We start from the raw sequence: 26,718 nt of genomic DNA, 5'->3' as shown, positions 1-26,718 counted from the left end.
ATTCTATTTCATATACACACAATGTGATTGAGCTATAGTGTGATTGCAAAATAAGTGAGTCATGCCACAATACAAATGATTGGACTAAGTTATGGTCTTATTTAGCTCTAGCATCATCTCTGTTCATTTGGGTCCCAAACCCTGGCTTCTAAGTCCAAAAGTGGTCCATTGGAGGAGTCTGACACATATCTACAAATTCAGCCACCTCTCCGGTACAGGAAGTTAAACCATCTATATGCTGGGGAAAGATAAGGATAGCACATTCATTTGTTCCCTACTTCTTAAATTCTAATCTGGTTTCATTAATGTTTTAGTTAGGTCTTGCTGAACACAGTTTGAGAACAACAAATGCTGCATTTGGGGCTTGTATAGCACTGGCATTTATTTGCATCTGCATTGTTTAATCAATGCTAATGAGTGTCTTATATCTAAAAGTATTTATACTTAAGCATAAAGACATTATCACCACCAAGTGAAATGCAATTATTCTCCTTAGACCTTTAATGAGGTTATTATTTAACAATGTTAATGATATAGATTATCATGATTTAGGATAAGATGTTGGCAACAATGTGCAATTAGGAGATAACTTTTTCCATTTAAAGCATAACACCCTGAGGTTATCGTTTGCAAGAACTAAAACAAAAAGCAGTCCTACCAACTTTATCTTTTTTTAAAAAACTTATACAGATGGAGTGTTATCTAAATATAAAGTATTCATTTCTCCATTAAACTGAACTTCTTCTTTCCATAAGATAGCCCATGAAAGCTTAATTAGGAACACAAGGGGACAGTGGACTGCGGGACAAGGGTAAAATAGGCCTCTTCTTGCGCCTTTCATCTGTTAATAGTAGTCTTGGACATATATGAACCTTTTACCTTGTCCACTACTGCAACAAAAGGGAGTCAACAAGCGACCTTCCCCACCCTTGCTCCCGCATCCTCACAAAAAGTTAGAAATAGGAGGCCATTGTCCTCTTTCACCAAAGGAATGGGGGTCTATGCCTACACCAGTGAAAGGCCAATAGATTGCCTTTTCTGGTCTCATGCTGGCTCATTACAAGTAGCAGCAGGAATATATTCATATTTACAGGAGAGGGTACATTATCTCTCTCTGAGGCAAATAGGCACCAGGTTCATGTGAGACCTTCTCACAAGGTCTTTGGAATGTTTTTGTAAATGCCTAAATTGTCTAATCCTAACATCTCAGATTTGAAAAAGCTATCTTAGATATATACTTAGGGAGTCAAGCTATTAATCTTAAACCAGCTAAGTACTTTGATGTGGTGCTTGTCCCTAAATTTAGACGAGCCCTCACTTTAGCGCATTTAAATGTTCTTCCTACAGCAGTATTGGATGGCAGGTTTAAGGGAGTTCCGCTATTTTTACGACTTTGCCCATGTGGCAAAGGGGTTATAGAATCCACCTCGCATATTATTCTTTATTGTGATTTTTATAGTGAACCCCGTTTAAGACTTATATCTCCTATGTTAGATAATTTGCCTGGCCACTCTGATGAATTTTATTTAAATTATCTTTTAACTAATGTGGACACTGATATTATCTCTGTTATGGCCAGGTTTTGTTATATTATTTGTAAAATACGTACTGGTTTATTGGAAATGTTTGCTGGTCAATGACCGAATAAACTTATATCTATATAGAAGATGTATGGTTCCATAGGGTATGCAACATTGGTACAAAAGTTGCTACTGATTAGGAAGAGATATAATGAGGCTATTCTCATGACTCAGCCACCTGGGTTACCCCAGGCAACTTGTGTTGTCTGAAGCCTCCAGGAGTGAAGGGCTCCTGGCTGCTCCAAACCACACTAGCCTCACTTTGTAACCTGGGGTTTAGCCGAGGTTAAGCAAACCTGTGGGTTAAGCAAACCTGTGGGTTGCTTAACTTCAGCAGGTGATCACCTGGGTGATCGCTGCCAGGTTAACAGGCTTCCCGCGGGCCTGCCACCACTTCTGGGAGTGAGCCAGGGGAAGGATCCACCATGCTCATAGCATGGGGCAGCGTGGGATGCAGGAGCCGGGCAGTCCTCCCATTCCCACAACATGCAACACAGCCGATGGGAGGGCAGAGGTTGTGTGAATACTTCATATATATTCAGAATATACTGACTACTTCACTATATTCAGATGGTATTTTACACCTGCATTTTAACAGCAAAAGGTAATGGCTTATCAAGGTTTTCACGAATCTCTTTGGCAAAGTGAATCCCAGCCAATAGGAGCTCAGGGGCACTTGCAGGAACTCCTCTCACTTGGCAAATTTCATACTATATACACCAGTAATAATTATTATAATGATGGCAACCCCTTTCCTTATGTGTGATATCTATTTGGGCTCATACATAATTCCTATCGTAAAGAGATGATGCAGTGGGTTTGAGTTGGAGAGTTTGAGTTGTAGTCACATAACAATTTGAGGGGGCTCAAAGAGTGCAGCTTACTTACTACTTACTACTATTATTTATATACCGCTTTTCAATTAAAGTTCTCAAAATGGTATACACAGAAACAGCATAATAATGGGATGGCTCCCTTTCCCCTAAAGGACTCACAGTTTAAGAAGAAATGCAAGAAATGCAACATTAGCAAAAGCTACTGGAGGGATGTCCTGCTGGGGCTGAATAGGGCCTGTTACTTCCCCACTGCTAAATTTTAGAGATTCATCACTTTGAAAGCTTTGCCTAGCAAGCAGGGGATTGCCCTTAAGGTTTTTAAAATCCTTTCCCGGGCCTGAACCAATCTGAACCCACATTCCCCAACCTCTGTACTTCTGTCTGCTGTCCCCAGGGAAGCAGCCAGGTGGCTGAAAGGAAGAGAAGAAATCTTCACCAGGTCAGATTAAATCCCAGAGAAAAAATTGCAAAGGAAGTTTGTAATGCTTGAGCAATTTTTGATGTTAGCGTTATGAGTTGCTAACATTTATATTTTAAACCAAGTAGTTGACAAGCTTAGTGACATCTGTAATAATAATTAACATTACCAGCATGGATAACTTTTGAAAATGAGAAGCAGAGAGAGAAGCAGGATTGCATAAAATGGATCATGGCAATGACAGAAGGACAAAGATCATGCCTAGTGAGTTTGGTTAGATGAGCATCATATTACAAAGCTGAGGTTGCAAAGCATCCAGATAAGGCAGCAAAGGTTGTGTGGGTCAGGTGAAATGTCACTATTGATATATCTCAGTTAGGTCACAGTTGTCATTTCAGCAGACAAATTAAAATTTAATGGGGGTGGGAGAAAATATAGTAACGTTCAAAGGCCTGTTCTGGAACACATCAAGGTAAAAATTGCAAAGTGTATTATTTTACTTCTTTGTAATAACTTAGTAATGTTATTTACACAGCACATTTTTTTAAAAAATAAGGTTAATAGTTGATATTTTAAAAGGTCAATAGTTTATCCTTAACAGTTATTCAGTTGTTTATAATAGTAGTCACATGTAGATGACTAGAGATAAGGTCTTCTGAGGAATAACCACTGTGCATTTGACAACCAAATAGAAGGCACCACTCCTCAAAAACTACTAATCCCATGGTGCACTGCAGCTTTCCTAGGACTGTAGATGAAGAACCTCAGGTAAAGTCTTCTTAAAAGTCCAGGATCTGCTGCTGGGGGTGTCGAACAAAGCCACATGTGGTCTAGATTAAGAAAGAGACATAATTGCTCTTCCTAAGTGTACCCTGCTTCAATTCTGACTGCCAATGTCCCTTTTTATTAAAGTTTCTTTAAATGAGGATGGCATAACTTTCTCTTTCCAGGTGTTGTTGGATCACAGCTTTCATCATCCCCAGCCACAGTGACCAATAGTCAAGGGATGATGTGAACTGTCATCCAACAACAGCTGGAGGGTAGTTGTTGTGCAGCCTCCTCCAACCAAGGGACAACTAGATAAGAAGACTAGTACATATGTGATTAAGGCCTGATTCCTTGATGTTTATAATGTAAATGGCTTGTGTGGAGTGAGATCAAGATTGGTACCATGGGAACATAAAGTCTCCTCTCCATCACCTCATCCCTAGTCTAGACTGGGGTTTCTGCACATGCAATTTAGGCTATAATGGTCAAGCATGCATACCCCAACCACACAATAGATTTATCATCTACTTTGTTCATTAGTCCTCTTTTTTGTTCACAAAATGAGGATGAAGTTACTGTTTCCACCCCAGTGATATCAACCATTACATTACTGGAAATCCAGCACTGACTCAGCTCTCCCCTCAAAGTACCTCAGGAATATATAGTTTTAACAGTTTCCAACCCCTAAAATAAACATTAGAAGAAGTGTCCTTGGGTTTCAAATCTGCTTTTCCTGCCTCCTGTGTTTTCCTACATCTTGCTCTTAATGTGGCCTACTTTACTATACCAATACAACAAAAAAGTTATCACTCTCCTACTAGTAGTATTAATTTTTAATCACACCTTTGCAAAGTATAGAGGACTTAAATATCTAAAGAAAAAACACCTCTCTCTGCATGTTCAGAAAGGAGAATAAAATGATAACACAAAATGAAAGAGTTTACCAAGCACAAGGACAAGAAGAAAACACATCTATCCCTCTTTAAAAAAAAAAAGCTATGAATTTTCCAATGTCAGATATCTCAGAAATATCTGCTCACAAGGGCAGCAGATACTTTGATATACATAATGTTTCTTATGGTATTGCTCCCATTTTGTGATATAATTTTTTTTAAAAAAAGCTTATTTGCTAGTGTTTTCTTTGCCTGTGTTTTGTTTGCCTAGTCTTTTACATAACCTTTCCCGCTTTATTAGATTCATTTTATGAGGCTATTCACATGGGCAACCAAGCCCAGGCTTGGGCAACACAGCCTGGGCTTGGCTGCCCATGTGCACTGCTGGGATCAAGGCCGATCCCAGCGCTGCCTTGGCCCCAAACCTAGGAATTTATCCCAGGCTTCAACCTGGTTTAAGGGCAGAAGCTCAGAGTGGCAAGAGCAACTGGTGGAGGGAGGATCCCTCATTGTACCGTGTTCCTGGTGTGGTGCATTGAGGAATGCTGGAGGACTTCCTCCTCCAGCTCTCTGCTCTGCCACTCGCCACAGTACCGATGGTGTGTCGAGTGAGCAGCAGAGTCAAGAGAGTAAAATCACTTCTGTGCAGGGAGCCTGACCCAGCCAGCCCTCCATCCCACCCACTCATTTGGTCGTCTGCACGACTTCTATGTGTTTTATAGTTCTGCAAGTAGAAAAAGAGGGAAACCATTTTGAAAGAGGGAAATAATTCTTTTCCATGCTTCAGATAGTATCTTAATAGGTGATAGACACCTGTTAAGATAAATGTAAAGAGCACCCTCTTCTTCATGACTCCTGCTGCCTATTAAGATGATCAAAGGACATCTGGTTACTGCTACCAGTGGCTTGTTTGGTGGGAACCCAAACCATTAGAGTACATTATAATCTGTTAACATTTCTGTCACTATTTGTCTGAGGGCCAGTTCAAATTATATGGCCTGGCAACACACAAATAGGAAGGGAGTGCACCCATTGGAATGTTCTCCATGGACATCCTGATGCTGTCATGTGTGAAGGCTGTTCAGCTGAATAGTCCCTAAACACAAATTCCAAATCCTTGTTTAAACAAGTATTTGAAGGTATATTTGAAGGCCATTCAGATAAACAGCCCCCACACATGATAAAGGGCAGGAAGGATGTTGGAACATCCATGGGAACATCCATTATGAGCACTCTTTCAGTGCTCCCCCTTCTGTTCATGTGTGCTGCATGATTGTATCATTTGACCCAGCCCATATCCACAACTTTTTCAAGTTCAATAGGGCTACCAAGGGATATCCTTAACAATAAATACACCATTAATAAAATATATTCATAACTTTTATGATAAAAGATGTCTGGACTCAGGCCTGAAGTATACAATTAATAATAAACAATAATCAATAGAACTAGGGGTATGCATGAATGGTTCAGAACCAAACTGGTATGCTGTGAACCAGGACTGTTTGTCGGTTCGATCGTGAACCAGACCAGCCTTCAGGAAAGTGGGGCCAGTCTGCGATCGATTAGCCCAAGATGATAAAAAGCTCTGCTGGCCACTACCTCAATCTGAGGTACCAATGAGAGTCCCCAGAATTTTCCCCAAACTACAAACCTTTTCCTTCTGGGTGGTTGTGGTGGTGTACTCCATCCAGAATAGGCATATCTACCCCATTTCCTGAGTCACGATTGCTGACAATGAGCACATATCACTTGTATTCGGTTTAAGTTCATTATCTGTCAATTAATCCAGTAATTCTTGACTTACATTTTCATTTTCTACTCAATGCATTCAGAATTAAGTTGCTTTATCTAAAATAAATAATTTCCCTTAGGCTTGTATGGACTGCTCTTTAGAATATAGTAGGGATGTGCAAATTGATTTGAGTAAAAATCGAGTTGTACCCAAATCTAGCTGATCTGGGTGATTTGGAGACAAAACAAATCACACCTGTGGACCATTGGCTAGATTTGGGTACAAATCAAATCATGCCTGATTCGATTTGAATTAATTCAAATTTTGGATCCCTCCTAGCTTTGGATCCCTCCCAGATTCCTAGCTTTCATTTTTTTTTTTTTTTTTAAAGCTAAGCTCTAGTCCTTGTAGAAGTGGAGTTATGGAGCAAAATGTGTGGTCACTATTTTTCAAGTGTTTGGATTCTTTGGTGTATAATAACTTTCCCTCAATGAATCCCTATGAAGAATCATTACATGACTTCATTTCTTCTATTCATTTTGACTGGCTTTTTGATAGTGCCAACTGTCAATTGTCATGTGCCAACTACACCCCACTCCCATCAGCAAGGCCGTGGGTTACTAAACAGTTTATGTTCTAGGATTTTTTTTTCAAGTGTTTAGGCTCTTTAGTGTCTAATAACCTTTCCTCATAATGAATCCCAATAAGGATTCAATACACACCAAAGAATCTAAACACCTCAAAAATTCCTAAAATATAGACTGAGTACCCAGTGGCTTGTGGGTTGTGGGGTAGTTGGAACATGGGATGTCCCTAATTCCCCACCCCCACCTGCAAAGCAATTGGGTCAAAATGCACAGGGGGAAAAGGTATGTAATGAAGAAACCAAAGAATTGAAACACTTCAAAAATTCCTAAAAATTAAACAAAGTACCCCAGTGTGTGTGTGGGGTGTGGGGGTGGGTTGTTGACACTTGGCAGTTGACATTGTCCAATGATCATCAAAATGAACAGAAGAAAGAAAAGTATATAATGAGTCTTCATAGGAATTCATTATGAGGGAAAGTTATTAGACACCAAATACTCTAAACATTTCAATATTCCTGATAATTAAAATGAGTACCCCACTGCCTTGCGGGGTGTGGGGGTTTGTAGTTGGCACATGGCAGTTGACAGTATGCACTGTCCAGTGACAGTCAAAATGAACAGAACAAATGAAGGTGTGCAATGAATCCTCATAGGGATTCATTATGAGGAAAAGTTATTATACACCAAGAAATCCAAACACTTGAAAAATGACTGCACATTTTGCTCCATAACTCCACTTCTACAAGGGCTAGAGCTTAGCTTTTTTTTTTTTTAATGAAAGCTGGGGATCCATTTTAGGGTTAGGATACAGCAACTTTGAACCCCATTGTTTCCTATGGTGGAAATGTTCAAAAACATTAAAAACTAAAATAATTCATTAAAAAGCAACCAAGTGTACCACCGCCTTGAAATTTGGGTGTTAGGTGGCACCCATAGTTACCTACCTACCACCCAAATCTGGTACACCTAGGACCTTGTTTAGTGGTCCAAATCAGCCCAAAAGCAAAGCAAAGTAAAGCAAATATAAATCAAATCTGGGGTGATTTGTATGGGGTAGATTTGCATGCAAAACAAATCAGGGGTGATTTGTTTAGGGCACAAATCGAATCAAAAAAATTGATTTGTGCACATCCCTAGAATATAGTTTGTTCTCTTTTGATACATTGTTCTCAGTATTTGGAATAAAAATGCTGTATGACTAGTGTTAAGTAGGATTTTTTAAAGTGTTAAGTAGGATTTTTTTTACTCCTGGAGGTATAAAATGTAGTGTCCTGCTTTAGTGGTGATGATCATCTGGGTTAGATGTGGGCTAATAAACTGAGACTGCATCCAGGCAAGACGGAGGGAATGATGGTCAGTAGGAGAGCCAATTGGGATGAGGAGATTCTACTTCTTCTGGATAGGGTTGCACTCCCCTTGAAACAGCAAGTACGCAACTTGGGGGTATTGCTGGACCTGACTCTGCTTTTGGAAGCTCAGGTGGAGACAGTGACCAGAAGTACCTGACCAGAGGTGCCTGAGAAGTGACCAGGAGAGGAGAGCTGGTCTTGTGGTAGCAAGCATGACTTGCCCCCTTAGCTTAGCAGGGTCTGCCTTGGTTGCATATGAATGGGAGACTAGAAGTGTGAGAACTGTAAGATATTCCCCTTAGGGGATGGACCACTCTGGGAAGAGCAGAAGGTTTCAAGTGGCTTTTCCAAGATAGGGCTGAGAAAGATTCTGCCTGCAATCTTGAAGAAGCTGCTGCCAATCTGTGAAGACAATACTGAGCTAGACAGACTAATGGCCTGACTCAGTATATGGCAGTTTCCTATGTGCCTTTGTATGACTTCTCTAGTGCACTAGCTGCATCTCTTTCTCAACAAAGCAGATCTTGCCACATTTACCCACTCCTTTGGCTGGATTACTGTACCACACTCTACATGGGACTGCCCTTGAAAAAATATCCAGAAATTACAGCTAGTGCAAAATGCAGCAGCTAGGATTTTATCTGGAGCTGCCCACTGGGATCACATTGTAAGGGGCAGGGGGTTCAACTGGGGCCTATCTTCAAGGGTCCCCCCAAATAGATAGACTAAGGCCTATATTAATCTCAAATATTCCTACCAGAGACTCTTTGGTTAGGGGCATGACTGGAAATTAGGTAAACCGGTCATCCAGAGAAAAGGGGGGAAATTACTAGACATGTTTTTCTTAGATAAACTGCTAAGTGCCTTGAACGCTATCTTGTGCTTTTCCATTCTTGCCAGCATTTTGTTATTCTTTTGTAGTGCAGAAAATACTGGCTTTTATCTGTCTGTCTAGAGCTGACTAAATATTGTTGTGCTGTAGGGAATGAAGATTGCTTGCTAAACAATGTTAAAAAATACATGGTAGGGGGAAAATACTGACCACTTAATAACCATGATCCAGTGTTCTTGTGTGGCACACACCCCTCCTTTTGTTATTTCCCTGGAACCCCTCCCTGTATTGACCCAGACAGAGGCACTGAGGTGTCTGTGCAAGTTATTTACATGTTTCTTCGAAGATAGAATTTTATGGATAAGAGCACCTGTGTAGGTGGAGAGGGGGGTGGCCAGGAATGGCAAAGAGCTCATATGCTGCGTCTAGAGCAATTGTTTACACAGCATGAGGTTTACAAGTGTGGAAAAAAGAGTGAGAAAAGCATGCAAAAGGACAGATCTATACATCTGGAACCCTATAAGAGAGGTTCCCTTTAGACAATATGGCAGAACAGTAAGGAAAGCAATCCACTTTGTCTGACTGTCTAAATTCTTGCGTATTGACAGAGGTCAGTTTTAATAGAGAAAGCTTGTTTGGCATGTCATTATAAGTATGCCTGGCAAGTCTCCTATGATACTGTCATCTGGGCTAAATCCGAGATGCCTGCTTTCTATATATTGCCTGCCTGAGCTGGAACTGGGATTCCATGCCTGATTGTTGAGCCTAGATGGGTTAATTATGCTCTCTTTTGTCCCTCTGCTTAAAATCCTCCCCTCTCCCCTTCAAGCAGCTCCAGTGTGTCTGAGCTGATTGCCTTGTTCTTCCCTTACCCTCCATTTCCCCACTTCCTCATCCCACTTCCCGCCGCTTCCTCACCTTCCCTCCTGAGTTCATTTGTGTCTTCCCTCTTCCTCTCTTGGTTGAGCATTGTAGCAAATTTTGAATTTGGTCAGTGAGAATAGATAACAGTTTTCACACATTCATCATTACAGTCTAGTATTACCTTTAGAAGTTATTGATTGCTAAACTGTATCTGACTATTGCTCAGACGCTCCAACTATGACTTTATTTCCCTACAGTTATACTTCCATTTCTCCTATAGCCTCGAGTTTGACTCCCTCTCTTTCTGATGTTGATCTGTCCATGAGCCACATCAGGAACTAGAATTGTGGGGGATGCAGCACCGGTTTCCCTTTCATTCTGGTGCCTGTTGACTGAGCATGCACAGAGTGTGGGTGGACCGCAGATGGTAGCCAACAACACCATACCCATTTTGAAAGAGCTGCACGGTTGCCAATTTGTTTCTGGGTCCAATTCAAGGTGCTGGTTTTGACCTTCAAAGCCCTTAACAATTTGTGCCCTGGATACCTGAGGGACTGCCTGCTCCCAAGGGTTGCTGCCTGCTCAATGAGGTCATCGGGGGGGGGGCTCTTCTCTGGGTGCCAACAATGAAGGAAGCTCACCTGTTGTGCACACGGAACAGGGCCTTCTCAGCTGTTATTCATATTGTGGCCAAATATTGTAATATAATATGCCAAATGCATATAAATGTAGTCTGATTTTATATTCGGAAACTTCTGTTGAAAAGCAATATATAAGTAGTAGTAGTAGCCAGGCAGACACTCATCCATCCATTTTCTCACAGTACTGCTATATTTACTGTCTTGAAGAGAAGGTGTATAGAACTTGTAACTAGGGTTGCTGAAATGGTTTCATGGGCATTTGAGAGAGAAGGAATTTGCATAAAAGAGGAAGATAGTGTGTGTCCATGGCGTCCCACATATAAACATCTCACTAAATACTAAGTACTTAACTTCAAAGTGTGAGAGTGTGTATGGGTAGTACATTACACAATAACGTATTTCTAAGGTTGGAATTCTGTTAATATCTCCCTGGTTTCAGCTGCAGATTCTGGACTGGTTCCTCTCTTCTCCTACATATTGATTTCCCATTTTTTAACTACATAACATTTTAAAACAATAATTAAAAGTGAATTGACTTATTTGAAAAGCATTGCATTTTTAAGTGATATGGAAATTCACTCTTTGGCATTTGACCTGTGATGGGTCATTCAAATATGCATGCCACCATACATGCCAGCCAACAATGCCAGCCATCATACATGGTGAGTCATCAAAGTGAGGAATATGCATGTGTACAGTTGAGTCTCCAAATGAATCTCTTGTTTTTAACCAGTGATCAAGCCAAACACCATTGCTCTTAAAAGAAACCAGATTTACTTGGCTGAACCATTTATACGAGTCATATGATGTTTGGACATATAATCATTTATTGGTTTCAGGAGTGTCATGAAAACACATTCAAATTATTTACTAGCTAATAATTGTCATGTTGGCTTAGAGCTAAGAGGAGAGGAGCAGAGGGAAAAACATTAATGTCAAATTGAATGCTGCTGTTAGCTGTAACAGCTGTAAGATGTAGCTTGCTCTATTCATAATTATATAACTCTGACAAAATACTTTATATCTGAAACCATCTCTCTAAGGAAATAACATGAAGAGCGTAAAGTACAAGAACTTTACATAATGATAACAGAAGCCTAGAGCTATCTATGCCCCCATGTACCAGATCACCTGTCAATATCTGGCTGGAATTCTATCAAAAGCCATGCAATTCTATTAGCACTTCCATTGATGGTGGTCTCTGTGGATGATGCATTTGTTTTTCCACTTCTCTGTGGAAGATTGACTTTGCACTAAGATTCCACTGAGGAAAAAATGTTATGATTTATTTATTGCAGTCACAAACGTGGAAAGAACTGTCAATTGAATATGAAATATAATGGCCAAGTCACAAGAAGTTATTCTCCAAGCTGTCTCTCACCTTAATAAGTATGTGCCATAAGTCAGAGCACATAAATTAAACATCTCTATTATACAAGGAGGAAGTGATTACTATTGGGCTTTGCAGTAGAAAATTAAACACTAAATATTTGTAAATGAAATCCTGGCTTCATAACAGGATCAGGATTTAACTGTCTTGAGCTAAGATTCAGATGCATCATCAACAGAAGCACTACAAACTGCTTCCCAGTGACATTAGTACCATTGTGGTACTCTTTATTTCACAACACATTTGCTTATATAGGATGGGTTTCAAGGACCATGTAATCAGGCATGGAAGGGTATTTACAACTTGAAAGAGTATTTAACTTAGTGATTGATATCCATACTAATGAAGCAGTGGTGCTTCTGAAGAGTTCCATAAAAAGAGTGTGAGCTTGAGAGATGTTAGTTCACAGTAACCTCTTGAATAGCTCTACCAGAGGAGTAACATCCATAGAATACAAATACGACAAATATTTATATATTGCTTTAGAACAAAAAGTTTCCAAAGCAGTTTACATAAATGGAAATATACCCAAGGGTGTATTCAGATGTGGCCATGGTTCAGTTTGTGGTGATTGTGAAAAGACTGTAATATTTCACCTAGGAACATAGGAAGCTGCCACATACTGAGTCAAACCATAGGTCCATCTCGCTCAGTATTGTGAGTGGCAATACACAGACTGGCAGTGAGTGGCAATACACAGTGAGTGGCAATACACAGACTGGCAGCGGCTTCTCCAAGGTTGCAGGCAGGAATCTCTCTGAGCCCTATCTTGGAGGTGCCAGGGAAGGAACTTGGAGCCTAGATGCTCTTCCCAGAGCAGCTCCATCCCCTAAGGGGAATATCTTACAACACTCACACTTCTCGTCTCCCTTTCGAATGCAACCAGGGCGGATCCTGCTTAGCTTAAGGGGACAAGTTGTGCTTGCTACCACAAGACCAGCTCTCTTCCCTAGAAAATCCCTAGAACCAGAGAGCATATCAAATAACAAAATAATGCAACTGGGCCTTTCTCTTTTTGAACTTCTCACTCAGGAATGCAATAAGGTGAAGGAAATAGTATTTCTCCGGTTGCATGACACTGAACGTCAGGAACTAATGTCTTTGGCTAACAGGACTTGTTCCCCTCTGCATTTTGGGATTTTGCCACCTAGGGGAGATAGAAGAGCCAATTACTTAACAACGTTGCAATTTTCTAAATTCCGGATCTCATTTGCTCGGGCTCGGTTAAACGTGTTGCCCTCCTCTCTTTTGGAACGGAGGTTTGCTAAAGACCAATCTGCTACGGTTTTTTGCCCTTGTGCTGGCCTCCTGGAAATTGTCTCCCATGTTCTGCTATATTGTTCTTTGTATCGGGATGCTAGAGAAGAACTTGTTTCCCCTTTGTTACTCAAATTTCCTGGGAAGTGCGAGCGTTTTTATACATATTACTGTCTCACAGATGTAAGTTCTGAGATCACAAAAATTGTAGCAAATTTTTTTTATATTGCCATTAGGTTAAGGTCTCAATTAAGTGCTTAACTGTGGGAGCTGTTTATGCTTCCAAAACTAATTTTTTTATGAATGACTGTATTCTGTTTTATTGTGTTTTAGTATTATTTTATTGGATATGTTTGTCTATTTCTGCTGGCCAATGGCTGTAATAAAATTGATGATGATGAGAGCATATCACATAAAGGTTTTCTTCAACTGTAGTTGCAAGGGAGTTATATATATCATACAATGCCCTCCTGGTGCAAGAGCTTAGGTGGGTAGAGGAGAGGAGCCTGGGTCTGAGCCAGGAGAAGGATGCTGGAGAGTAGGAATGTGCACAGAACTGGCTGCCCTAGTTTGGTTTGAGTCCAGAATAGACTCGAACCTGACCAGACCAGTTCAGTCCAGCACTCCTTAGAACCCCCACCCCCAGTTTGGTTCAGTCCAGGGAGGGTTCACAAATTTTCCACCGAAATTATTTTTATACCTTTAGCCCCTTCGGGGGACTTCCTCTAGGACTGCGGGCATCCATGAAGGTTCCCCCTCCCCCCACCGGCCTCATTCATCACAGCCGCAGCACGTTTTACCCCTTTTGGGGCCTGTTCAGGCCTCCACATGTTGGCGCGGTGGCCATTTTCTTCACTGCTGCACATGTGCAAATGGCCTCTGTGAGGCCTAGCATGGCCCAGGGCCTCGCAGAGGCCATTTGTGCATGCATGGTGGCCATTTTTTAAAAAAAGGTGCATGTGCGGCATTTGCGCATGTGCGGTGGAGAAAATGGCCACCACACCAACATAAAGAGGCCCGAATGGGCCGGGAAAGGGGTAAAATGGGCTGCAGCAGTGATGAATGAGGCTGGCGGGGGAGGGGAACCTTCATGGACCCCACTTCGGCCTAGAGGAAGCCCCCCAAAGGGGCTAAAGGTAATATATTTTTTTTAAAAAAAAAAATGGCCACTGCACATGCGCAAATGTCCTCTGCAAGGCCCTGGGCTATGTCAGGTCTTGCAGAGGCCATTTGTGCATGTGCAGTGGCAGAGAAAATGGCCACCACACCAACCCGAATGGGCCAGGAAAGGGGGTAAAATGGGCTGAGGCAGTGATGAATGAGGCTGGCAGGGGGAAGGGTGAACCTTCATCGACCTCCCCTCTGCGGCTTAGAGGAAACCCCCCTAAAGGGGCTAAAGGTAAAAATTATTTTTTATTTTAAAAAATCGTGAACCCCCGAACCATCGGGGGGGGGGGTTCAGTCCTATGTCTGACCGAACCGGGGGAGGTTTTGGTTTGACCCCAGAACCATCGAACCGAACTGGTTCGACGTAGAACCGAACCCCCTCGAACTGTTCACAAATCCCTATTGGAGTGCCTTCCAGTGTGCCTTCCATGCACAGTGGCAGTGTAAGCACCATTTTCCAGTCCAGCAGCATGGTGTCCCTGGCAGCACCAATGTAGCTGGCATTTTCACCCTCTGGTTCAAATGGGGGTGCCTTGGCACCTTGCCAGGGTTACCGGAGGCACTGCCAATGCCCTGCTGCAGAGCTCGGCAGAGCATTCTGCAGTACCTGTAAGAGCTGGTGGTGGCAGAGTCAGAGACAGATCTGATCCAGTTTTGGGCAGCACATTGCCAAGTCTGGCTGAACTAGGCAATGGTTGCCAGACAGCTCTTCCTGCTGCCCCCCAACCAGTGTCCAGAGTGAAAAAGTGTTCTCCATGGCCGGGGACATGGTGTCAATCAAAGTTAGGGTTGATCTACTGAGCCTGAAAACATTCAAAAATTCATTTAAAATTACCCAATTGCTTTGCAGGTCATGTGGTTTGTAGGTAGGTAGCACCCACCATGCCCTACAACCAAAACTGTTTTGGTGTCCCTAGGCACTAAATATGGGGAACAACAGGCTGGTCTACATCCCCATCATTCCCTATAGCAGAACCATTTTGAACCTGTCTGGCCCCAGTTCGAATTCCAACTGGACCAGAGGTTGGCTAGATAGAACTGGCACTCGAACCAGCGGCCCTGGTTTGAGTTCTGTTTTAATTTGAACTGAAACATGGGGACTGGTTGCGTGCAGACTCCAAATATCTGCACTATATTATGCTAGCTTAACAGTCATGGCCTCCTGAGTATCCAGGGCAGTTTGTGCAGGGCAGGAAGATGCTGAAAATGACTCTGTGAACTAGTTTTATAAATGTAGAATGGAATTCCAAATTTGTAATCTCTAGAACTTTGGCAGAATTCTGATAATCATTTCTTTCTTTATAAAAATTGGCTAGTAAATCATGCTTACAGAAATGCTATATTCACAAACATGTTAGCATTAGTTGTAAGATGCTCTAGTGTATGGAGCAGCTCTCCCCTGCAACCTTAGAAGTTCCAGCCCCAGAACTTCACTTTCCCCAAGTCTATTTCTTTCATTTCAGATCCAGACATTCCAGTGGAGCAGAAGTTCTCTACTGACTTGTATGGAACAGTTTTGGAGGGAAACCCCTTGCAGATTCTGGCCAGGCCTTCAGGGTTCTCAAAGAGTCTGGCTAACTGTGGAAATAAAGTATTCAAGTCGAATTTGATGATTAGTGCATTTCAATGACAACTGACAATGTTGAGGAATCAACCGGCTTTTATCTGTTATATATTCCTGTTATACAAGACTAGGTCCGAGTAGTCTTACCTGGCCTTTCACTGTAGGGAGCGAAAGTTCCTTGTTCGCTGCTCTAGGACTTTATTTGGAGACTCATGTTAGAAATGGGTGTCTCAGAAACTACTAAATGCCTGCCTGTACACTGTTTCCTTCAAATTCCTTGATGTGGAAAATTGCATCAAACTTGTACTTGCATTATTGTTATTCATACATTTTTCTGTTCTGGGTGATTTGTAATTTTAGAGCATATAGAAAGTTTTACGTATTTGTAATAACTATTAGGAAAATTATTATAGCTTTCAGTGACTGGTTGTGTATTATTCCCCAGCATTTTTTTTAAGATAATGAATGCAATTGTGTATAATAGCTCTACAAATATGATTGTCTACTAAACAAAAAATCCAATAAAGTGTAAAAACAAAATGTAAGCCTATAAAAATGTAATGAGGTATTAAGATGCCAAATGTGTCCTTTTGTGATCAACTTGACTAGCAACCAAACACTCACTTGTTTATGTATCTATTTTGCGATGCAACACTGCAGTCTTATTTTATCGTTTTTTAAATGAACTGGTTACAACTGCAATGATGACATTTAACAAATTATTCTAGATTTCATTTGTGTCTACATTATACATTTCAAAATTATAATTGCCTAATTTTATTAGGATTCTACATTTCATTTGTGCCTACCTTTATATTTTTCAAAATTCTAATTTCCTGGCTTTGTCAGGAAAGTGAAAACAGGGTTTGTTTGGTTTTGGCAAGCCACAATGCAAAAATGACTAACTTAGGAAAGAGTAATGCTTAAAAATGTGTTCAAAGTTGAAGTGTTTGGAAGAGGAACTATATGTTGCTGCTGCTGTTACCACCACCATCTATGATTGCTATTGTCCAGGACTGAACAGCACTTTAGACTGCTTCATATGTTAGCAGAGTAATAACAGAAGAAGCCATGAAGAAGCAGCTCAAATTGATGGATGAGGCAGAGAAAGCAAGCAGCCAAGAAAGATCAGTGTGAATGCTGAAATCTCCAAAGACAAAGAGGAGTGAAAGGAAAAACAAGAAGGAAAAATAAGGTTTGAAGTCAAGTTCACAGCTGTCCTTTAAAGACTTTTCTATTTGTAAACATCCTTTTTGAACTGTGGTTACTAAAAACAGAACATAGAACTCCAGTACTGAAGTATGTATTTATTTTATTTTTAAAAAGGAGTAAAAACAGAGAGAATTTGAGATCATTGTCTTTTCAAACTCAGCTAGAGAACCTTACAGAAAACAATGTTCTCCTCAGATAAGTGGCATGAGCACCAAAAGTTGATAACTGATTTCTTCAGATGCCCAGGATAATTATGTAATCTCTTCCTAATAAAGTAAGGGAATCTTTTCAAATCACAGAATTGTCCAATCTGCCTAGCTTGCCGGGGGGGGGGGGGTGGCTCTTTGTGCTGGCCTTCAAAAGGCACCAGACAAGGCTCAGCCAGCCATTGGCTGGTGGATGGTTGGAGGCAGGACGGGAGCTGCTGTTGAAGCACTTGTCCTGTCCAAAACTCAGTCCAGTTTCGAAGAGCAACCCCTCCCACCCATCCCTGGCTCTTGCTGGTCATCCCGTTTGGGGGACCGGGTAGGAATTTTTTGAGTCTCTCATAGATTGGCATTATTTAGGGGCCATTTTTGCCTACCTCACACTATACACCTTAGTTAGTTTTGGGGTTCCCTTGGTCACAACAGCAGGTACAGTGTGGTTTCTTGGACATTTGGCTTCTAGTGAGCACCTTTTCAGGAACACTCTTGGCATAAGGAGAGTACTGGTTTTGGCTTACTTCAACCTGACAAAGGAAGCAAGCAACACCCTCTAATGCTTCACAGCTTGCGGGGTGGACCTGACTACAGCAGGTGCCTGCACATTTGGTGGCTATGATGAACAGCCGATGGCCTTAGGCCTGAGGCTACCTGTAGCGGAGGTGCATCGCCCTAGGCTATTCTGGCTGGTTTGTGCATAAGCGGCGAGTTCTTTGAACTGCACTGTTGGGGGTGGAGCACCAATCCCCACCTTTCTTCATTATTAGGTTAATAAAGTTGTGGCCCTATTTGAATCCATAATTTTGTCCCATGTCTTCATTGTCCGGGTGCAAATGAGTTTGCTCCAGGAAAAATCGATGATGTTCTCTCCTGGTGCACAGATAGTCTCATTGCAAATCAAACAGTACACCATAACAAGAAGGAATTAAAGGCCACAGGCTTGTAGTACAAGTATGAAAAGGCCGTAACTTCAGTATGAATCTCAGTTTTTCTTCCTTTTCTGAGTGAATGAGTTACATAAATAATCAAAAGCTGAGGGTGGCAGATTTTTTAAAAAAAGATTTGGCATGGATGGGAATGGTTAGTAGCTAGCTAGAAAAGAGAAAGTGCCTTTCTTATCGCCTAACTACATCCCATAAAATGATGCTACCACAAGCATGCCCCTTTCAGCTGCTCTGCTTTGACTAGACATCTCAATTTAGGAAACATTGCTTATTCTACCCTACATAACTCTGGAACTCTTGGCTCATTGTGTCCTTGAGTTCTGGCACCTGCTCAGTCAAAGTGAGCTGTTTCAGCAACCAGCTTTATTTATTTGTCTGCTCTCAAATATGTATCCTGGTTTCAGAAGACCCCATATACTACAGCTGAACTTTCTGGAGCTGTATCCACAAAAAAGCTAATATGAATCAATTCCTTAAAAGGACAATTTAAGTGAGGTAGGACATGGTGTTTGCCCAAGTTTCTGTCTTGGATAATTTTATTAGTGAATTAACCCTTACTATGGGATAATTTTTGGTTTTACATGATGCAGCCATGGATCTTGCAGTCTGCATTAGACAATCAATGCAACAGGGAATTGATGAAATTCTTTTTCATTTAAATTCTTCCCCACATTATTTTTTTCTGCTAAAAATTGATTATTGAAATGTCATTCCAAGGAAAGTCTGTTTGGCTCCATATTTGTAAGTAGCTCCCATTTTCCATCTCTACACACTGGTCCTCCATATTATAGCATTAACTCTATGCCAGTTAGCAATGCCCCCACACCAATGCTTCCTGGCCACACCCACTAGAGATGTGCACAAATCAATTTTTGTGATTCAATTTGAAGTAAAATTGAATCAACCAGATTCAATTCAAACTTGAATCTACAAACTCAAATCTGATCAGATACTATTCAAGTTGGATTAGATTATATTCAGATTCCAATTGATTCAACCCACTTTTAAAGGTTCAGGAGCACAAAACTGGGGTGGTGGGTGTGCCATAACTAAATTTCAAGGCAATGGGGTACTCAGATGATTTTTAATGAATTATTCAGTTGTGTATTTCTGCCATAGGGAATAATGGTGATTCAAAGCAGCCCTAACCCTAATGTGGATTCCCAGCTTTCTTTCTTTTTTAAAAAAGCTAAGCTCTAGCCCTTGTAGGGGTGTGCAAACAGGTTTGACATTGAATGTGTTTGATGTCAAACCGGTTCGGTTCGGTTCAACCATTCAGGGTTGAACTGAACCATCCCCTGTTTGGTCTGACCCCAGATCAAACACCCCCCGATGTTCGGGGGGGTTCGCAAGCTTTACAATGTAGAACAAAATTACATTTATTCCCCTCGGAGGAGTTCCATGGACGTTCCCCCTCCCCCCTCCAGCCATCTTTTTTGGCAGGTTTTCGGCCTTCACCTGGTGGCCAGGTGGCCATTATGGAGCCTGCACATGTGTTCATATGGCCTCTGTATGGCTCAGGCCACACATAGGCCATGTGCACAGGGCACACATGCTCCATAATGGCAGCTGGTTGGAGGCCAAAAACTGGCTGAACTGGCCAAGGGGGGCATGAGGAAGGCTGTCAGGGGAAGGGGGAACCTTCCCGGACCCCTCCCCCCACTGCCTACAGGAACTCCCCTGAGGGGAGTAAAGGTTAAAAAAGAAATAATAACATTGTGATGCTCGCAAGTCTCCCCGGTACGAACTGAACCAAGTGGGGTTCGAGGGGGGTGCCAGACTGAACTGGCCCAGTTGGGTTCAAGGCTGGTTCGGCCTCAAACCAAACCAGGCAAGCCGGCTCCGTACACATCCCTAAGCCATTGTAGAAGTGGTGTTATGTAGCAAAACAGGCAGTGAATATTTAGTGTTTAGATTAATAATAATAGTAATAATAATAGTAATAATAATAATAGTAATAATAATAGTAATAATAATAATAATGTATCCCTATGAGGATTCACAGCACACCAAAGAGTCTAAACACTTCAAAAATTCCTAAAAAATGAACTGAGTACCCCACTGGCTTGCAGGTTGGCACAAAGGGTAACTGGGCAGATTAATCATTCAAATTATTTATGTATTTGTTAGTTCTCTGTGTAAACCATCCTAAGCCATTTTTGGAAGGATAGTATTAAAACTGTGTGTGTGTGTGTGTGTGTGTGTGTGTGTGTGTGTAAAAGACAGTGTCTTATATTAATTTTAGCCCCCCAAAATGCACTAGGGCAATTAGCGGTACATCAGTAATTACTGCTAGGTCTTACTTTCGGGGAAACAGGGTATATACATACATACACATACACATACACATACACATACACATACACATACACATACACATACACATACACATACACATACCAGATTAGAGTCAAATTGATTTGACCTTGAAATGATTCACACATCCCTAATACCCACAAACATCTCCATATTAAGCATTCCTCTGCAGAGACCCGTAACTGAAAATGTGGGATATCTTTTCCTGTGTTCAGTACCTACTTTCTACAGACAAGTGCTGAACACTGGGATGTCCAGTGTCAGCTAGCTTCCACATGTTGGTCCTCCAACTGAATAACTAATGACTGAATTGACTTTCTCAGTCAAGTGCTGATCATAGGGATCCAGGGACATGGCTAAGAAGTATAACTAGTTGGTGCACTCATGTCTGCCTTTTTCATATTTTGGTTCTCCATAGAAGACTCGTGCATTAGGACACACTGGACAACATCCGGAGCAATATTATGCACATGGAAGAATGTTTTTCATGCACAATGATAGTGAGACATTTTCAGTAATTTCTCCCTTCCCTCTGAGCCACTTGTGCCTCCTGAAAAATATGCCTCAGAGGGTTGCCCCCCCTCAGGGACATAACAACAAAAACAACAACAATAATTACAAAAAGCAAATTTACTGGGAACAGCCTATATTCTGTGATGATATCTATAATAATAACAGCAACAATACTGATAATAAAATTCAGCCATCCCATGTCCTTAGGAAGGACTCGATGTCTGGATAAAACTAACCAGTCAATAACATCTGTCTGACTGTGTAAACAACAACTATTATTATTATTATTATATTTATAAACCAGTCCATCGAAAGGCTCTGGGAGGTGTACAACAAATGTAAAAAGACATAAAAACACAAACCATTTAGAACACAATGCTAAAAACAATATAAAAACAATTCAACAATAATGAAAAAGCACTTAAAATTAATTAAAATACTTAAAAAAATTTTTTTACAAATTTTGGCAGGCCAAACAAGTAAGTTTTAGGACTCTCTTAAAGGCTGACAGTGAGTCTAAACTGCGGATATCTGCTGGGAGCGCATTCCATAGGCCAGGAGCAGCTACAGAAAAGGCTTGGTTCTGAGTCGCCACCAGACGTACCAGTGGTAACTGGAGACGGACCTCTCCAGATGATCTCAATGAGTGATTTGGGGATCATACTGAAGAATCGTTTGGCCATGTTTGGACATATTTTCCAAAATATTGAGAAGAGGGTACAAAATTTCATTCTGGGCTGTACCCAAATCTGAAGTAGGTCTCCAAGTTAAAGAACTTCTGGCATGTTAGAACAATTTAGATAAGCATGTCAGCAAGCCAAGTCTGCAACTCCAGGAAAAGGGATTGGCACTGAGGGCTGGGTACAAACAACTGCTGGAAGAGGCTTTAAAATATTATCTTGCATTCCTATCCTTTTAATGCCAATCAATTTTGCTGCTTTAAAATAGATTTTTAAAGTATTTACCCTCATAATTATTACTTTGTCTATGATTATTTTATAATTGTTTTGCTTTTCACCTTGATTATTTTAATAGCAAGGTGAGATATAGATGTTTGAAATGAATGGATGAATGTATGAATAAATAAATAATGAGAGATAATATGGAGAACAGCTAACTATAGCACAAACCGGAAAAACAGATGAAATGAGGTTATGAGACAGGTGAAAGAAAATTTGAAAATTAAAAAAAACACCTGTTTCCATAATATAGTGAGAGACCATTGTTATGAGAATATTAATAGAACGTAAGTAATGGAGACTTTTTGATAAATAGTCTTGGAATCTTTGTGTATCCTGCCATTGGCTTATGCAGTTGAATAATAAGCCAAGTTTACAATACTTTTCATTAATCAAATATACTGATGACCTGAAGAGTGGATGGTCTCATATCTTTAAACTCTTTTCTAAGCATAACCTTTAATAATCAGAATCCCAGGTCCCCCCCAAAAGCTGGAACTATCTTATCATCTTGCCAGGATGAGTGGAAGAATATAGCCCAATGCTGCAGCTATGTAATGATGCCAGCTAAATGCTAAACTAAACATTCTGAAAAAAAGTGGGGGAAATAAGGTGAAATAATTAGGAAGCTGCTATATACTGAGTCAGACTATTGGTCCATCTAGCTCAGTATTGTCTACACAGACTGGCAGCGGCTTCTCCAAGGTTGCAGGCAGGAGTCTCTCTCAGCCCTATCTTGGAGATGCCAGGGAGGGAACTTGGAACCTTCTGCTGTTCCCAGAGCAGCTCCATCCCCAAGGGAAATATCTTACAGTGCTCACACATGTAGTCTCCCATTCATATGCAACGAGGGCAGACCCTTCTTAGCAAAGAGGACAAGACATGCTTGCTACCACAATACCATACCAAAGGTCTTTCAAAACCTCTGATCATTAGAGACACCCACAAACTCAACATTCTAGTGCGGGGGGGGGGGACCTAGCCAGGGTCCTCTCCAACCACAAAGACCTAATGACCCAAACAATTAAGACAACTCATTAAATATTTAGAGCTTGAGACTTTATTTTCAATACAGCCTGTTTATCAATCATCAGACATGAAGTAATCTACCATGTTAGAAAATAAAAAGACAGCTATTGCCTCATATACCACAGGACATACAAAGCAACTAGTTTGATCTGGTCAAAATGGGATAAGGAAATTGGACACATGGACAGGGCTTTTTTAAAAAAATCCTTATATTTTAACATACAACAATGACTTAGATGTGATTGCCATCTTAGATGTCGTTCATTTCAACACCAACCATCAAGGGGAAGGTCCGGCTGCGGTTGTCACTAGTTTATGATGTTTTAAAGTTTTATTTATGGTAATTGTGACCTGTTTTATATTATTTTTAGGTTTTAGTAGCTATTTTTTTAAACTGTAAACCACTGTTGCCAGAAAGCCTGGTTTTGGGGAGCACAGAGCATCCCACCCCCAATGCACTTGGAATTGTGGGCACACAGTCTCCATTTTGGATACTTCAGTTCATGGGATCATGAACTCTTCATAAGAAGAGTTCATGAAAAGTTCATGATCATAAAGTCATAATCGGTAAGACTGCAATGGGTCATCCCCAACCCCTCTCTCTTTATCACAAGGAAGTCAATCAGCCAGCAAGTAGACCTAATTCAAAAGGCATTTCTCAAGGGAAGAAAATACTCCTTTTTCCCAAGAGAGATAGCATTGCAAGCACTCTCTGCAACAATTTAGGTAAGAGTAAGCATTTCCTCATCATCAATAGCTTAATTGGCTGTCGAGGACCAGAGCAGAGGCAGCTCATTAAAATCTAAAAAACATAAACATATATTTTGTTTTTTGCCAGTGGCATCTCTGTTTGAAGATAAGCCTTAAGTCCACCAGCTATTCATAACTGCACACACACTTCCACAAGCCACTCTTGCCTTTTGTTTGGCAAGTCACACACAAGACTGACCAGTTCATGCAACTATGAACTTCATTGCTCCACTTGAGTTTCTGCCCCACCAGGGAGAGAGCATGACTTCTGAATTGCCTCGAGGCATGTTTTGGAGTATAAGTACTCCTGGCCAAACCATATGGCCTGAGAATCTATATGGATGTTTACCCTGCTGGTTCGCAAGCGTGCAAGTGGTAGCCCTTTGCTACTTGTCCTTTCCTTTCCCTGCCTTTCTGCTTTTTTCCTGCAAGAAGGCCTACCAGTGCACAGACCTTCAAGTGCACCGAACACACCACTGAACTAAGAATAGGTAAAACTAGCCTTCTGCCTCCTGGGGTTTCCTTGTCTCCTTTCTCTTCTCTCTGTTCCTGCGTCCTTTCTATGGCAAGCTAAACCTGCTATTTGGACCCTAAGCCAAATTACCTTTAGTAAGATTTGTGTTAAGACTATCAGTTATGATTTTATTGCCTTGACTAAATAATGTTTGTCTTCCTGTAGCCGCTCTTTTATCCTTAATAAAACTTTTAAACCGCATTTATGCCTCCTTATCCTTTCCAAGACAAAAATTTGTTCAAATTGAAACTGGGACAGAACTGCTCCCTCTAGCCAAGCTATTTCCCCACAATAAGCCAAAAGCATAGTTGGAGTGTCTAGCCAGCACTCTGTTGCAGTTCTGGTAACACTGGATTTTATATAGGGTGGTATATAAATGTGTTAAATAAATATATCATGTAAATTTATTTTACAGGATAAAATAAATACAAAATTCAACTGAAATGGTTAAAATGTTATTCCCCCCCACCCGCCGTGACTCTCATATCTCATGTCCTCATGACTGAGGCCTAGCTGAAAAGATCATTAAACTTTCAAGGTGCTTTAATATATGAAGAATATGTCCTGGTTTCTGAGTATTAAATGTCTTGTATCTGGTTTTACCCATATGAAAACCATGAGATGACCAAAGACCTTGGTATTATCCTGATGTTATTACTCAGTATGACATCTATATGCTTTGGTCTCTTGAGCACAGTAAAAGATAGTTTTATGGTCAATTTTGTTGCCCAATAAATCAAGATATGACTGACTAACCCTCCCAAAGCTTTACTTTTTTCCCTTGGTCATTCTTGGTACTTCAGGACATATTATATATCTGAACACTAAAATATATCTTCTACAATGTATGATAGATTTATTAAGGCTCAGGGCTTTTCTGGAAAACTCCAATTTGCCACATATCTTGATTTACATGCTTTAAAAACTTTAAACTCAGACCACTAGCATTTTCATAAATATTTGTTTCCAAAGAGAGAAAATATATCTAGCACTACAATTGTCCCAGTCATGTATGACAGTTTTATCTGTAACCAATACATAAATTTTCTGAGAGGTGACAGGTGGCTATATGTCATTTTAAAATGGAAGTAATACCTTTTTTGCTGCACAATTTAGATTGGTTAGATCCAGTTTCATTAACAATCCACTTCATTCACCTACAGAAGATATTGCCCTTTACATGATAGTAACTATTTATTTCATAGAATTTGCCAATGGGATGCCAGATGCTATCTGAAATTTCAATTCAAAATTATTGGTATACAGCCAGCTACTCGCTGTCTGGGTCTTGGATTGGCTATTGAATCATCATACTTAACATTTCATTCCCCTCCTGACTTCTAGGGATGTGCATGGAACTGATCCAGCCTGGTCCAGTTCCGGGTCTGGAACTGTTCTTCAGTGGGGTTGGAGGAGCATTTGCTGCCACCTCCACCATCGCCTGCAAAGAGAAGGTACTAAATACCCTTTCTCTTTCCTTCCCCACCTTAGTATAGGGAATACCCTTTACTTGTGAAGGGGAATCTCACTGGATTCCCCTTTACAAATATATCTGCTGAACCAGTTCAGACTGGTTCTTTCAGAACTGGGGGCAGTCTGGTTCAAATTTGGACCAGTTGAACCAGGCCTTTCATACATCCCTACTGACTTCTCACTCTTGAAGTTGGCCCAAAGGAGAGCATGCCTGGAAGTATTATGGACTATATTAAAATATTTTTAAAACTCACACTGCTATGATGTTTCCCTGAAGGGTTGACAGCGATATTCTTTCCTCTTTTTAAAGGTCTCAGTCCTTTCCGGGACCTGCAGAAAGCCCCAGGTTCTCTCTCTGACATTTCCAAGTTGGGCTGGGAAATACATATATCTGAAGACATTGTCAGATCTGAAGATACCAGAGGATCTTCTGTCTTCAAGACTTTTCCAAAAAGCTGTCAGAGATGGTGTACCTCTTTTTCTGGCAGGGAGTACATTCCAAAGCCTTGGGGCAACTATGGAAAAGGCCCACCCCTTATTCACCGCCAGACAATCTGGTGGGAACCTTAGAGAGATCTCCTTCAAATATTTTAATATGCAGTGGGGATCATGATAATCCCTGCTAACTTGGAAAAGAGGCACCTTTTAACATGGTGATTCTCTTTTATTTAGCAGGCAGAAAGTAACTGGCCCTATCCACCCCCAGCACAGTACCTCCAGTGACCGTTGCTGGTGTCTATCGTATGCTTCATTTTAGATTGTGAGCCCTTTGGGGACAGGGATCCTTCTTATTTATTTGTTATTTCTCTGTGTAAATGACTCTGAGCCATTTTTGGAAGGGCAGTATAGAAATTGAATGAATGAATGAATGATGAAGAAGGCATTATCTTAAATATCTTAAATGATGAAGGCATTATCTTAAAC

The 26,718-nt window shown here is 40.9% G+C and overlaps 1 protein-coding gene across 1 annotated transcript in view; it reads right to left on the bottom strand.

Moving 5' to 3' along the window:
- Nucleotides 1-26,718, bottom strand: part of PCDH15 (protocadherin related 15) — a 1,296,732-nt gene that overhangs the window by 837,556 nt on the left and 432,458 nt on the right.

The sequence above is a fragment of the Hemicordylus capensis genome, chromosome 3 (genome assembly GCF_027244095.1).
Source record: "Hemicordylus capensis ecotype Gifberg chromosome 3, rHemCap1.1.pri, whole genome shotgun sequence".
Lineage (NCBI taxonomy): Eukaryota > Metazoa > Chordata > Lepidosauria > Squamata > Cordylidae > Hemicordylus > Hemicordylus capensis.
This window is presented reverse-complemented; position numbering and strand designations above follow the sequence as displayed.